This window comes from Nycticebus coucang, chromosome 10 (assembly GCF_027406575.1).
Source record: "Nycticebus coucang isolate mNycCou1 chromosome 10, mNycCou1.pri, whole genome shotgun sequence".
NCBI lineage: Eukaryota > Metazoa > Chordata > Mammalia > Primates > Lorisidae > Nycticebus > Nycticebus coucang.
The window spans coordinates 113845923-113856582 of NC_069789.1; the positions used below are offsets into that span (position 1 = coordinate 113845923).

At 45.9% G+C, this 10660-nt stretch overlaps 1 pseudogene; it reads right to left on the reverse strand.

Annotated features, from left to right (window-relative positions):
• Positions 1-269: 269 nt before the first annotated feature.
• On the reverse strand, positions 270-966 carry LOC128597127 (biogenesis of lysosome-related organelles complex 1 subunit 6-like; annotated as a pseudogene).
• Positions 967-10660: the final 9694 nt, after the last annotated feature.

Sequence of the window (10660 nt, forward strand, 5' to 3'; positions counted from 1 at the left end):
AGTGCCATGGTGTCACACAGCTCACAGCAACCTCCAACTCCTGGGCTGAAGCGATTCTCTTGCCTCAGCCTCCCGAGTAGCTGGGACTACAGGCGACCGCCACAACGCCCGGCTATTTTTTGGTTGCAGTTCAGCAGGGGCCGGGTTTGAACCCGCCACCCTCGGTATATGGGGCCGGCGTCTTACCGACTGAGCCACAGGCGCCGCCCACACACTTAGTTTGTCTTAATACAAATATTGAATGGGGAAGAAAACACAAATACAACTTTTCATGTCCTTTTGGCTGGTCTGGCAGTTAACTGCTTTTCTCGTTCAAATTCCTTCTCTCATTGCTGCTCCCTTTCCAACGCTTCCTTCTGCCTCTTCTGCTGCAGTTCAAGTGCTCTTTTTTTTTTTTAACTTTGATGTTTTTTCATGAAGCATCAGCATCCCTTTTCTTACATTCACCAATTTGGCATGACAGTGTTTAGCCTCGGTGAGCAAAGCATTAATATCCAACATAGAATGACATTCTTTAAATTTTGAAATTTCTTGTTCCAGTGTGTCTAATACTACAACTTGGTTCTGTGTGAGTTCTTGGAAGGCTTGTTTTCATCTCTGCAGATCTGGCAAATAATGAGAAAGCTATCCTTCTGCCAGTTGCTCCACAGCTTTGTCTTCTACAGGCAAGTCCTCTATTAACCCTTCATCTGGGGAAGTGTCATTTAAACCTGGCGTCGCTCCCCGGCCTCCAGATTGTTGGGTGGCCCTGTGAGGAGCCCATCCAGGGACGGCGGCCCAGGGACACTCATGTCCCTCCGCTGGGAAAAGGGAAGAGACAGTAGTTTGGACAGTCACTTGCAAGGAGAAACCCAATACCTCCAGCCCCCCGCGAGGGGAATTAATATTTTTGATCACCTACTATGTATCCTATTGTGAACAAGTTATTTATAGTTATCTCCTTCGAGAAAAACTGTGTAACACAGAAGGGATCACCACTGTGAAGATACCTGAGACTCAGAGGGTGAATTACCTTGCCTAAAGCCACCCAGAAGAGAGAAATCTGCAGAACCAGAAGCGCCCAGCACTGCTGTCTGATGCCCAAACCACAGCTTTCCCTGCTGTTTCACAGCCTCTCCTGCAGAGGCGCTCCTGAGACGAAAGCAGCTCAGAAAGTCCCAGGACTCCGCCCTAACACTGGCTTGGCTCTTGGTAGGGACTGAGGGACCAATAAAGCACTTTCCGTCCTGGGTTATAGTCAACAGAATCAAGGTGCCAGAGGGCAAGCAAAGGATTTAGAAAGAAATACTCATGGTCATTTCAAAAGGTGATGACTTTCACCGAGAGGAAAAGCTGATAGTGGACTCGTTATTATTTTCCAACCATATGCAGACATGTTTGGCCAACTTCAGTAAACAATCTGTCTTGTGTCCTGAGCAAGACAACAGTACAATGTATTCATACATAACATCCACTTTAGACAAATCCTCTTGCATCCCAGAAAGTTTTTATAATAGTAGAGGCTGGGTGGTGCATTTTGGGAGGCCAAGGCAGGTGGATTGCTTGAGCTGGAGACTAGCCTGAACAAGAGCAAGAACCCATCTCTAAAAAATACCTGGGCATTGTGGCAGGCACTTGTAGTCCCAGCTACTTGGAAGGCTGAGGCAAGAGGATGGCTTGAGCCAAAGAGTTTGAGGTTGCTATGAGCTATGATGTTACAGCACTCTACCGAGGGTGACAAAGTGAGACACTGTCTCCAAAAACAGAAAAAAGAAAGTTTTTATAATAGTGGCTAACATATACTGAGCACTGCCTGTGACCCAGGCACTGCTGTTGAGTCTTACAGCAACCAATTGAATTTTCACTTTTTTTTTTTTGAGACAGAGTTCCATCGTGTCATCACAGCTCACAGTAACCTCAAACTCTTGGGCTCAAGGGATCCTCCTGCCTCAGTCTCCCCAGTAGCTGGGACTACAGATGCCTGCTACAATGCCTGGCTAGTTTTTCTATTTTTAGTAGAGTCAGGGTCTCTTGTTTAGGCTAGTCTCAAACTCCTGAGCTCAAGCGATCCCCTGCCTCCTTAGCCTCTATTTACAAAGTCTTTAAAGGGGGGGTTTGAGCAGACTGGGGAATTTCCCTGTCACCTTACCAGGCCCCTAAATTAACTAGTTTTTTTTTTTTAATAAGACAGCAAGAAAAGGTTCATTACTTTAGGAGGCAGATATTAGTCCAGAAGTATTTGTAGTGACTTACTAGGTAAAGAGTGCAGGGAAGTGAGGATGATAAAGCCTCTCACCAAAGATCCTACACCTCCCACACGTAAATCCTATAGGTGGTGGCAGCTTTCTCCTGTGAGAGGAGAGGCAGAGGGAAGCTTTCTGACCCCATTATTGGCTACTCTCTTTAGGCCATTTAAGAGGCAACAGGAAAAGTTCTGTTCAACATCTGCTAATGAGGAGGACTTAGTTGTCATCCATATGGAAAAGGCCATCCTTATTAATAGTAACGCCTACATTAAGCAGCAAATCAGCTGCTACATTTTAGCAGCAAATCAGCTCTGCAAAGAGAGTCTCTGCTATGGTTTGAATGTGTGTGTCTCTCTAAAATTCACATCGAAACTTAATCTCTGGCTCGGCCCCTGTGGCTCAGCGGCTAGGGCGCCAGCCAGATAAACTGGAGCTGGGGGGTTTGAATCCAGCCCGGGTCTGCCAAACAACAATGACAATTGCAATAAAAAATAGCCAGGCATTGTGGCAGACGCCTGTAGTCCCAGCTACTTAGGAGGCTAAGGCAAGAGAATAACTTAAGCCCAGGAGTTTGAGGGTGCTGTGAGCTATGACACCACAGCGCTCTATGGAGGGCAAAGTAGTGACACTCTCTCCAAAAAAAAAAGAAAGAAAAGAAACTTTATCTCCAACGGCATCATATTAAGCGGTGGGGCTTTTAGGAAGCGATAGATCATGGGGCCACTCCTTTATTAATGGGATTAAGGCATTTAAGAAGAGGCTCCACACAGGATTTGGCCCTTTTGCCCTTCTACCTTCCATCAGAGGACACAGTGTTCCAGCTGCCATCTTGGAAGCAGAGGCTAGGCCCTCTCCAGAAATCAAATCTGCAGGGCCCTGATCTTGAACTTCTCAGCCTCCAGAATTGTGAGAGATAAATTTCCATTATTTAAAAAGTAATAGGCAGGGCAGTGCCTATGGTTCAAGGAGTAGGGTGCCGGCCCCGTATGTGTGTGGGGGTGGGGTGGGGATGGGGGTGGCGGGCTTATGCCTGTAATCCTAGCACTCTGGGAGGCCAAGGCAGGTGGATTGCTTGAGTTCAGGAGTTGGGAACCAGCCTGAGCAAGAGCGAGATCCTGTCTCTACAGAAATAGAAAGAAAACAAAACAAAATTAGCTGCATGTTGTGGTGGGTGTATGTAGTCTCAGCTACTCAGAGAGGCTGAGGCAAGAGGACCGCTTGAGCCCAAGAGTTTGAGGTTGCTGTGAGCTATGATGATGCCATGGTGCTCTACCCAGGGCAACAGAATGAGACTTTGTCTTAAAAAAAAAAGTAGGCTCGGTGCCTATAGCTCAGTGGCTAGGGCGCCAGCCACATACACCAGAGCTGGCCGGTTCAAATCCAGCCCAGGCCTGCCAAACAACAATGACAACTACAATAACAACAACAACAACGAAGTAACCAGTTTGTGGTATTCTTTTTTTTTTTTTTTTTTTGTGGTTTTTGGCCGGGGCTGGGTTTGAACCCGCCACCTCTGACATAAGGGACCGGTGCCCTACTCCTTGAGCCACAGGCGCCACCCCAGTTTGTGGTATTCTGCTATAGCAACACAAATGGAGTAAAGCGTCCTCTATAGCAGAAACACAAGAAGATGGCAGGGCTCCGGCCCCTCTCTCATGAGAGCGTAAGACAGCTCACCTCACAATGGCCTGTGGAGTAGGCAGAGATGAGCTCTTCCAGGTGGAGTTCCCACACCTACGTCAATGGCTTCCACCCTCTAGAGAGGGCCACATTTATTTCTTGTCTGTGACACATCTGTGTCTGGATACCTCAACGTGTTCAAAACCACATGCATTATCCTCCCACACTCTCTCTCTCTCTTTTTTTTTTTTTTGTAGAGACAGAGTTTCACTTTATCACCCTTGGTAGAGTGCCATGGCGTCACACAGCTCACAGCAACCTCCAACTCCTAGGCTTAGGCAATTCTCCTGCCTCAGCCTCCCGAGTAGCTGGGACTACAGGCGCCCGCCACAACGCCCGGCTATTTTTTAGTTGCAGTTTGGCCGGGGCCGGGTTTGAACCTGCCACCCTCGGTATATGGGGCCGGCGCCCTGCTCACTGAGCCACAGGCGCCGCCACCCACACTCTCTCTTAAATGCCCCAGGCCTGAAAGCACTTCCCTTTATATAGTTGACCTTGGCTTACCAGGCCACCATTGTCCCCAGGTGCCCAAACTCAAAATCTGGAGTACAACTTTGACTTGTCCCTCACTCTCACATGGATAGCTCTCAGCCATTCTCTCTCCTAAATACCAGGAAGTGCTCCTCCCTCTTCCCTGCAGGCTACTGCTGACCCTGGTGTTCTGTCACTTGGGCTGTCTGTGTATGTTTTAACTCATGTTAATGCCCATGTGCCATTTCTGGATTGCTTAATGAGAGCAGGCTCCATGCTGAGCCCTTAATATACACTACCATGTTCAAATGTCACAACAACTCAGAGACAAGTGTTATTAGCCAGCTCCAGACTGAAACTGAAGTTCAGAGGAGAGCAGGAGAGGTTAAGTAATGTGCCCACAGTGAAAGCTTTTCAGGGGCAGAGTCAGGGTGCAATAACACTCAAGCCTGCCGGCTGAGCTAGATATCCATGACCTTAACCCTTTCCTGTACTTCCTCTTATTATTACAACACATTTCTAAGTTTTCTTGCCTCTCTGTAATGACTTCAGAATCATTTCTCTAAAACAATACCTAACAAGTTGTGCCATTTCCTCTGCTTAAAAACTTCTACAGGCTCTCCACTGCCTAACATGGCACAAGTTGAAACTTCATTTCCTGATAATCAAGGCCACTTAAAAACTAATCCTTCTACACTTTTGGCCTTGTTTCAATCACTTCTAACAAATCTTTAAACATACTGTTTTTTACTTCCATGATTTTGCACATACTTGTGTGTATGTGCCTTTATCTGCCTGGCAAATTCCTACATGCTGCAAGATCTACCTCAAATATAGGTCAAGTCAAAAGGCATTTATGGTGAAACAAATAAGAACATTGGTTGCCTGAGGAGAGGAGTGGCAGGGACTGACTAAGAAGGAAGGAAAAGGAACTTCCTGGGGTGACAATAATGTCCTCAGGAAGGTATTTGTTGGGGGGACTCATCAAATGATACACTTAAGATTTTTGCACTTCATTGCAAAGTTTACTGCAAATGAAAAAGTATCAAACTCATGAATTGTAAGATTATTTTTTCTAATATGTAAAGAATGTTGTTGGTATTTTAATAAGTACTGCATTGAATCTTGGATTCAAGATTGAATTGGATTGCTTTGGGTATTGTCATCATTTAAACTATAGTAATTTTTATTATCTATGAGCATGGAGGTTTTTCCATTTATTTGCATACTTTTTAATTTCTTTCACCAGTGTTTTTCAGTTTTCATCGTAGAGACCTTTCATCTCTTTCATTAAATTTATTCCTAGATAATAGTTTGTAGAAATAAAACATTTTGAAAAAAAAAAAAGAAAAAGTATCAAACTCTGGTTAGTAATATGTACACTGCAGTGCTCAGGGGTGAAGAGTATTGATGACTGCAATGTTCTGTGAAATGTATTTTAAAAGGCAGATTAATGGATAAAGAATGGACATATCATAAACATGAATGTAGGCGGTGAGGGTATGGTTGCCGACTATTAAATTTCTTCGGGTCCCCTACGTGTTTGGGAGCTGATGAGGTAATTCAGGTTCCCTTCATTAATTGAATTAGTGCCCATATAAAACGAGGCCCCTGAGAGTTGCCCTGTCCTTCCCACTATGTGAGGACGCAGAGAGAAGGCACCATCTATCAAACAGAAGAGGGCGCTCACCAGACACGTAATCTGCCATCACCCTCATCTGGCACTTCCCAGCCGCAAGTGAGAAATAAATTTCTGCTATTTATAAACTACCTGGTTTATAGCGTTTTGTTAGAACAGAGAGAATAATGGATTAAGACTGACCAAGACACCGACCACATGGGCTAAAGACCACTCCTTGTATTCTACACAATTTCCCGGCCTCTGACGGGGCTGGAGCATAGAAAGGAGGAGGGAGATCAAGTAGAACTTCTTAGGGTAAAACCCAAAGGTGACCCCTGAACCTTAAAGGGGATGAGAGGGGAAGGGTGAGGTGAGCGCCCTTGGACCTGGGGAAATTCTAGGAAAGGGAGGTAATGATGATCACCAGGACCTAGAAAAGAAGATATAAGGATAGGGGTAACAGTGAGAGGACTCAACAAGATCAGGAGGCCCTGACGCTCATCTTGTGTTTGGAAGGGTCCCAAGCTAGAAAGCTTGGATGGGTGGGAAGGCTCAAGGCAAAGAGCAGAGGACTCGGGATATGAGGGTGGGGGAGAAAGAGAGAGGGATAGCAAGAGGAGGAATTTAGGGGAATCCGTGAACCACTGAGGGATGGGGAGGCCTCGAAGGTCAAATCCTGGACTCTGATGGTCCAGGATGGAGAAGGACAATGAAAGTAAGGGCCCTAAACGGTGAATGGGGCGATGGGCTCCCCCGTGGGCCAAGGAGACGCCTGGGCAGGATTCTTCCCTCAACTCAGCAACCCGGTGCCCATTCTCCCTTCCAAACTCCACTCTGCTTCTCCAGACCTGGGCCAGGTGTCCCAGACGCTACCGCCGCCGCCCTGAGCCAGCGCAAAGACCAAAGCTAACATGCTTCAAGCAGGCGCGGAAAGGTGCTAGCCAATCAGAGGGTGAGGGCGAACCTGGCGTTTAGAAACGCAGCCAATGAAAGAACGAGGGTGCTGGCTGAGGTATCCTAAATCACCCGGCGGAAACTCCGGAGCAACGTGAGCTTCCTGGCCAATCACAGCTGAAGGTGACAGCGTGTTACGTTGCGCAGCAAGGACTCTAATCAATAGTCGCTGGAGTTCCCAACAAATCGGAAGGTTGGCTTCCCCCGACGCAGAAAATGATTGGTACCTTTTCGGAACTTGCCTGTCAATGTTAGAGGTGAGGAAAAGACGTCTTGGCAACACAGACCCCGCCCACTCTCGGCGCAGAGAGAGGGAAGGGCGGAAGGGGGGAGCTTAAAAGGGTGAGTATGGCGGCACCCGTAGCTCAGTGGGTGAAGCGCCGGCCGCATACGCAGAGGCTGGTTGTTTCGACCTGGCCCAGGCCAGCTAAAACAGCAATGATAACTGCAACAACAACAAAACAGCCTCCTTTTGGGAGGTTGAGGCAACAGAATTGCTTAAGCTCAAGAGTTTGAAGTTGCTGTGAGCTGTGATTCAAGAGTTTGAAGTTGCTGTGAGCTGTGATTCCACAGCGCTCTCCCCAGGGCGATAGCTTGAGACTCTGTCTCAAAAAAATAAGTAAATAAGGGCGGCGCCTGTGGCTCAAAGAAGTAGGGCGCCGGCCGATATGCCAGAGGTGGCGGGTTCAAACACAGCCCCAGCCGAAAAAAACCCCGCAAAATAAATAAATAAATAAAATAAAAGGGTGAGTAGGTGGTAAGCGAAGAGTAGGACCCTGATCGCAGCAATAGGAGAAGCAATGAAAGAACAAGCGGGAAGGAATCCTGTCTCAACAAAGGTTAAGCAGCTCGCTCAAGGTCAAGTACCACTTACAAATACCAGAGAGGAGATCTGAACCTTAACTTCTGACCCCTGTCTAGACATAAGCACCTTCTTTGGGATATGGGGTGTCCAGATGGATAGATCCAGACTTGAAATCTGGAGACCTGAGTTCTCATCACAGCCCTCTTGATAAAAATCCTTCTATTCGGGCCACACACTTGGTCGCCAGCATCCTCTAGCACAGAGCTATCCTAGTCCCTGGAGTGTCTCATTCTTAAAATAGAATACTGTGAACTTCGTGTAAGAAAATGCATATTAAAAGGGGCTGCTCAAGCTGAAAACTGCACCACCCTCGACTACCCCTTACCCACTCCTAGCAGTCTAACATCTAATCTTGATGGCCCTTCCACCAAAATACATCCCAAATCCATTCATAACTTCCCATTTCCACAACCCCTGCCTTCCTTGGAGCCACTGCCACTCCTCTCCTGGATGACAACAGCATCCTCCCTAGTCTTTCTGCTCTCACTCTTGCTTTCCATCCCAATCCCTTCTCCAATCTGCAAAGTGCTCATTTTACAATATAAATCAAATAATGGCACGGTTCTATTTATAATTGTTCAAAGTCATAATTAAAAAATAGAAATAAAAAGTCTGGGCGCGGTGGTTCATGCCAGGTAATCTTAGTCCTCTGGGAGGCCAAGGCAGGTGGATTGCTTTTGCTTACGAGTTGGAGACCATCCTGAGTAAAAGCGAGACCCTGTTTCTACTAAAAAATAGAAAAACTGAGGTAAGAGGATGTCTTGAACCTGAGTTGGATGTTATTGCCAGGGCAACAGCTTGAGACTCTGTCTCAAAAAAATAATAATAATAATAAATAATAATAATAGAAAATGAAGAAAAAAAAATAAAAAATCTTTATTGTGGGGCAGTGCCTGTAGCTCAAAGGAGTAGGATGCTGGCCCCATATGCCGGAGGTGGCAGGTTCAAACCCAGCCCTGGCCAAAAACTGAAAAAAAAAAAAATCTTTATTGTGTTTACAAGACCCTACATAATCTGGTTCCTACTTGTGTCTCAATTAAAAGCACAGACTCATGCCTGTAATCCCAGGACTTTGGGAGGCCAAAGCGGGAGGACTGCTTGAAGCCAGGAGTTTGAGACCAGCCTGGACAACTGCAAAACCCCTACAAAATATTAAACTAGTTCCATGTGGTGGTGTGGATTTATAGACCCAGCTTCTTGGGATGCAGGATGTTGAGGCAGGACACTGCACTCCAGCCTGGGCAACAAACAATAGCAACAACAACGAAAAACAAAAACCACAAGCACGGACATAAGAACCTTGCTGCCTGGCTTCAAATTCCAATTGTGACTTTGGGGAAATTACTTCATCAATGGAGAGAACAGTTTGGTCGTCTGTGAAATTAGGATTAAAGGAGTTACTATTATTCAATTAAAATAGACCTCCACTTTATAAAATGTACTTGGTACTTAGTACTCTTCAAAACTGTGACGGTCATGAAAAAACAAGGAAGGACCAAGAAACAGCCACAGATCAGAGAAGACGAATGAGACAGGATGACTAAATACAGTGTGATATTCCAGATTGGATCCTGGAACACGAAACAAAGGATATTAGTATAAAAACTGGTGAAATCGGAAGGGGAGAAGGGAGCCCCCATAGCTCCGTGGGTAGGCACTGACCACATACACCCAGGCTGGTGGGTTCGCACCCAGTCCAGGCCAGCTAAACAACGACAACTGCAACAAAAAATAGCCCGGTGTTGTGGCAGGCGTCTGTAGTCCCAGTGACTTGGGAGGCTGAGGCAAGAGAATGGCTTGAGCCCAAGAGTTTGAGGTTGCTGTGACTCCATGGCACTCTGCCCAGGGTGACAGCTTGAGGCTCTATCTCAAAAAACAAACAAAAACAGTAAAATCCTAATAAAGCATATGGAATTTGCTCTTTTGTTAGTTTCTCAGTTGTGACCAACATACCATGACAATATAAGATGGTACCATTAGGCTTTTGGCCGGAGACACCATATTCCGGTAATTTACCAAAATGACAAACACAAAGGGAAAGAGGGGAGGCACCCAATACATGTTCTCTAGGCCTTTTAGAAAACATGGAGTTGTTCCTTTGGCCACATATATGCGAATCTACAAGAAAAGCGATATTGTAGACATCAAGGGAATGGGTACTGTTCAAAAAAGCATGCCACACAAAAGTTACCATGGCAAAACTGGAAGAGTTTACAATGTTACCCAGCATGCTGTTGGCATTGTTGTAAACAAACAAGTTAAGGGCAAGATGCTTGCCAAGATTAATGTTCGTATTGAGCATATTAAGCACTCTAAGAGCCGAGATAGCTTCCTGAAACGTGTGAAGGAAAATGATCAGAAAAAGAAGGAAGCCAAAGGGAAAGGTACCTGGGTTCAACTGAAGCGCCAGCCTGCGCCACCCAGAGAAGCCCACTTTGTGAGAATCAACGGAAAGGAGCCTGAGCTCCTGGAACCCATTCCCTAGGAATTCATGGCATAATAAGCATATAACATAGCACACAGGAGTACCAGTGGACCCATGTTTTCAGGTGCAAAAACCTATTTATTCCCCACGAGCTCATGACATAATAGGTATACAGCATAGCACACAGGATACCAATAGTCCCCAGGTAACAGTGATACAAGGTACTGGAACCTATTTCCCATGAATTCAAAAGTCAATCAACACTTTGTCACATTCAATGGCAAGGTGCCTCCCTGAGCTACTGGAATCTCTTCCCTATGAATTCATGGCATGGTAGATACAAATAATAGCGTAAAAATGTTTCTTGTTCATTCACTATAAGTGTGATTTTCTTTTCCCCAAAGAAGTATTAAAGTAAA